Source organism: Uranotaenia lowii, chromosome 2 (genome assembly GCF_029784155.1).
Source record: "Uranotaenia lowii strain MFRU-FL chromosome 2, ASM2978415v1, whole genome shotgun sequence".
NCBI classification, from domain to species: domain Eukaryota; kingdom Metazoa; phylum Arthropoda; class Insecta; order Diptera; family Culicidae; genus Uranotaenia; species Uranotaenia lowii.
The window spans coordinates 419,785,299-419,790,363 of NC_073692.1; positions in this window are offsets into that span (position 1 = coordinate 419,785,299).

Below are 5,065 nucleotides of genomic sequence, written 5' to 3' on the forward strand. Positions count from 1 at the left end.
GTAACGATCATCGAACTACTGTTATCGATAATAAGTAATTGAAGCTCACGGTTTTGACTAATCAGCAATGAGAATGGTGAGCGTAAAGTAGCTCATGCTAATGTTTTTGCCAACAAGTTCAATGCAACGGGAATATAATTGATGGTTGATTTCAATCTTTAAAGCGCAGTATCTTTTTGACTATTTAAACTGAAAAGAAAGTTAGGGGATACATAATTCTTTTAAATTTCAGATAGCTTAAAGGTAAATTTAAATCCTAAAAACTCCCTGAAGCTATGGTGCATAAAAAAAACCCATTCTAAGCAGCAACTGCCTCCCTCTCCAAAGCACCATTCATTACTTTTTGGAGAGGATAATTTACGCCCAGCAAGCATTCAAGCTTCGAGCTTGTTCACCTTTGAATTGACTTGCATTGCAACCTTCGCCCGTCTCCATAAGATGATAGAAATGTGAGCAGTTCAAATATATGATCTTACCAACTTCCTAATGATAGTCAAACCAAACTCAACCATCTATCTTCACCTCTAATAGAGGGGGAGCCGAAAATTCATCGCTTCAAACTGATGTGTCTACACAGGCATAGTCAACCACCTACAGAGTAAGAGATCGGAAATGTTCCGCACTGATGTGACTGACTTGCAACACATTTCGAAGCTATGTGAGAAGCTGCATTTTGGGCAAGATGGGATTATATCATTTAAATTGGTGCCAATGGGTGCCGGAGGCTGCAAACATTTTGGCATTGGGTACATTTGCTGACGTTTCGGAAGTAAAGTTCAGCTCATATTAAATTCATCATGCTTGAAGAACGTGATTCTAGAAAAATAAACGATTTCGAGAGGTGAATCTTTCCGATTCAAAATATTCCTGTTTTTGTACAGTTGAATACTGGCAGCAGTTTTTGGAGTTTTGGGTAGGTTTGGTTTTGGAAACTTGTGTGCATTATCGTAACATGAGTTGTGAATTGTTCACATGTTTATAGAATGGTAGTTTATGTATAATGAAAAGTTGTAAATTAAACTATGAATAATAATAATTATGGAATCCTCTTTATCATAGAAAGGGTTTAAATGCAGTACAAAATATCTGTTAGGATTAGGCTGTTCACAACAAATAGCTAAAATTTAAGTAAATTGAGTTCATTGTAATGTAAAAGAATAAATTATGTATCGCTTCGGCTATAAAAATTTTAATTTAGCGATTGAATAAAACGAAAAATTTTCAATATATGAGGCTGGGTCATTTGGCCGTTGGACGTCAGGCCGAATGGATTATTAGGCTGACGGTCATCCAGCCGAAGGCTGTTATACCGAAAGATTGTTAGGCCGAATGATCATTAGACCGCCGAAATGGTCATTAGGTTGTTTGGCCGAATGAGTGCTAGGCCGAATGGTCGTAAGGTTAAATGGGAGCTAGGCCGATTAGACATATTAATTCCTGTTAGCATGTTATGCCGAATGGTCGCTAAGCCGAATTGATGCTAGGCCGACCTCTTTAACGCCTGTCTTCGTGCTAACGACTATCCGGCCTAATATGCATTCGACCGTATATCAGCCTAACATGCGAGCAAGCGTGAAATGTGTTCTATCGGTCTATCATCCATTCATCCTAGTGACCGTTAGGCACAACGACCATTTGGCCTTATGACTATTCGGCCTATAGTGACCATTCGACTTTATCTCATCCTAACGATCATTCGGCCTAACAGCCATAGGCCTGATGTTCATTCGGCCTAATGTTCATTCGGCCTAATGGTCATTCGGCCTGATATCCATTCGGCCTAGTGACTATTAGACGCAACGGTCATTTAGCTTAACGACTATTCGGCCTTTGAAAATGCTGTGCAATCACGGCTTTCCATTACGTCATCATGCGATGTTTTCTTCGGCGTCGTCTACATGAGCCCTGACACTGCTGGCGTTCAATCAGTAATGGAATCGTACATGGACTTGGCTTCCGAGATCCGTGACAAAATCCGTTACCGCGACTATTGCTTGCTATTCGGAGATTTTAATCAACCGAATTTAAATTGGGTGCCGCATTCAAACGGTGATTCTTATCCTGATCTTAGAACATCTTCTCTATCTGCTTCTAGCTCGTTAATGATAGATCGAATGGCAATGATGAACTTGAAGCAAATTAATTCGGCCAGAAATTCAAACAATCGAACATTGGACCTCCTTTTTGTGAACGATGCGGCTTCTCACCATTGCGTGGTTGGATCGGCGCCTGAGGCACTGACCCCTATTGACGCCCACCATCCTGTCATAACAGTTGACTTAACGTTCGATTTAGCGATGGAATTTTGCGATCCTACTCTCGAACAATCTTTGAATCTGAAGAAAATCGATTTTGCAGCTCTTAATGCTGCTTTGCGTGATATCAACTGGCAATGCATTGATCAAACTGAATCTCTTGACGAGGCAGTATCTATTTTTACGACAAAAATTAACCTGCTACTTGCGTTAATCACCCCACCTCAGCATGCAAAACGTAAACCCCCCTGGTCTAACCGAACTTTAGCAATACTGAAGCGTACAAGAGCTGCTGCTCTCAGATATTATAGCCTTCATAAGAATGCCTACTCGAAATCGGCATTTATAAAAGCTAGTAACAATTACAAAAAATACAACCGAACTCTTTACAAAAGATACTCGATCCGCAGGCAAATTTGAAGCGAAACCCAAAACAATTTTGGTCGTTTATGAACGAGAAAAGAAAGGAAACCGGTTTGCCCACAAGAATGCACTTGAATGACGAAGTTTGTGATTCGATTGATGGCCAGTGTGAACTTTTTGCGAAACATTTTTCCAGTGTTTTCACACATAATGCGCTATTTGACGATGTAAGTCTTGAGCAAGCCTTAACTTTTGTGCCAGTGAACGCTTTGGATATACAATTACCGAGATATTCTGCTGACCAAATTCTTGCCGCCATTACCAAACTGAAACATTCATCATCGCCAGGTCCCGACGGAATACCAGCCACACTTTACAAAAACTGTGCTCTACAACTTTGCTCGCCCCTGATGTCGATTATAAACCGATCATTGATCTCATCCACGTTTCCAGCACAATGGAAAAAATCATCCATGTTTCCAGTTCACAAGAAAGGTAACAAACAGAATGTTCAAAATTACAGAGGAATCACATCTCTCTGTGTTGGGTCAAAACTGTTTGAAATCTTGATATCCAAAACCATTATGCGCGAAGCCAAAGCTTATATCTCCAGCGACCAACACGGATTTTTCCCAGGTAGATCAATTAGCACAAATCTGACCCAGTTTTCTTCATACTGCATCAAATCTATTGAAAAAGGATTCCAAGTAGATACTATTTACACGGATCTCAAAGCTGCTTTCGACCGTGTCAGCCACAACCTGCTCCTTGCCAAGCTGAACAGATTGGGCTTTTCGGAAACGTTTGTTTCGTGGATGGCATCATATCTGAAAAACAGACAACTGTCTGTAAAACTAGGAACCCAAACTTCTTCTGCATTCCTCAATGAGTCAGGCGTGCCACAAGGCAGCAATCTCGGCCCTCTTCTTTTCTCACTTTTTTTCAATGATGTGTTGCTGATGCTTCCTGCCGAATGCCGATTAGGTTACGCGGACGACCTGAAACTATTTCATGTGGTAAAAAATGAAGCTGACGGTCTAAGACTACAAGAATACATTGATTTGTTCGCCAAATGGTGTTCTAACAACCATCTGACCATCAGCATCCCGAAGTGCGCCATCATCTCCTTTACTCGTAAATCTAACCTTATTGCATGGTCTTATAAAATTACGAATACTCCGCTGGATAGGGTCTCATCTTTCAAGAATCTTGGCGTCATCCTTGACGAGAAAATGACTTTCCATGAGCATTACGCCAGTATCATAGCTAAAACCAATAGAAATCTCGGATTCATCACAAGGATTTCCAAAGAATTCAAAGATCCCTACTGCCTACGATCTCTGTACTATTCTCTTGTACGATCCAACTTGGAAACTGCATCGGTTGTATGGAGTCCTTACACAGCATACTGGGCTAAGCGTATCGAAGCAGTCCAATCGAGATTCGTCAAATTCGCCCTCCGATTTCTACCCTGGAACAATTCTGATACTCTTCCTGATTATAAACACCGATGTTTATTGATCGGAATGGAAACGCTCTCCGAAAGGCGCATAATTGCACGAGCTGTCTTCATTAAAAAACTCATTGACTACGAAATTGACTGTCCTGGATTATTACATCAAATCAACATCAACATCAGACCACGGATCCTAAGAGGTAGAGAATTTCTGCGCTTCGATTTCCAGTGAACCAACTACGGACAGCAGGAACCACTTCGAGCTATGTTTAAAGTGTTCAATCATTTTCTCGACCTGTATGATTTTCATATTTCAACTGATGTTTTTATGACTAAAGTTAGGAATAGTAATCAGTTAGCAAGTATCACTATGTAAGTTTAGTTAGATTCTTTTTCTCGTTTTCTATTCAAGTAGACAATGCTGTCAGATGAAATTTCTAATTCAAATACAAATTACCAGTGGCATTTGGTAGTAACCACAATACAGGTCAATTGAAATAACACACTTCCCCCGGCAAGTCGATTCAGACAATCCTCGATATCTGGCATAAGAAAACGATCTTTGATTGTTTTTAAGTTCAATTGCCTGTAATCAGCTGCCATCCGGAATTGATTGTCTTTCTTTGGCACTAGCACTACCGGACTGTTAAATGGGGATTCACTTTATTCTATTATTTTAGCACTTTTGAACTCTTCGACAATGTCGTTCAGCGCAGCTTCTCTCGTATACTCCAACTTTCTCGGTTTCACGTACACTGGTTCGTTATTTTTAGCATTTTTTTTTCCCCACTCTTCTCACCTCTCCGAGTTCCATCTTGGATTTGGCAAATCACTTTCTGTATTTGTTCATAATTTCTAACAAATACTCCTGCATCTCGAATCGCCCATTACACTGGATATCCGACGCCGTAATTGGATTTTTTTTTTCAACTATATCGATTTTGAAGAGCCTCGCCGTATCTAGATTCTCGGTACCGAATTGATCTCCAGC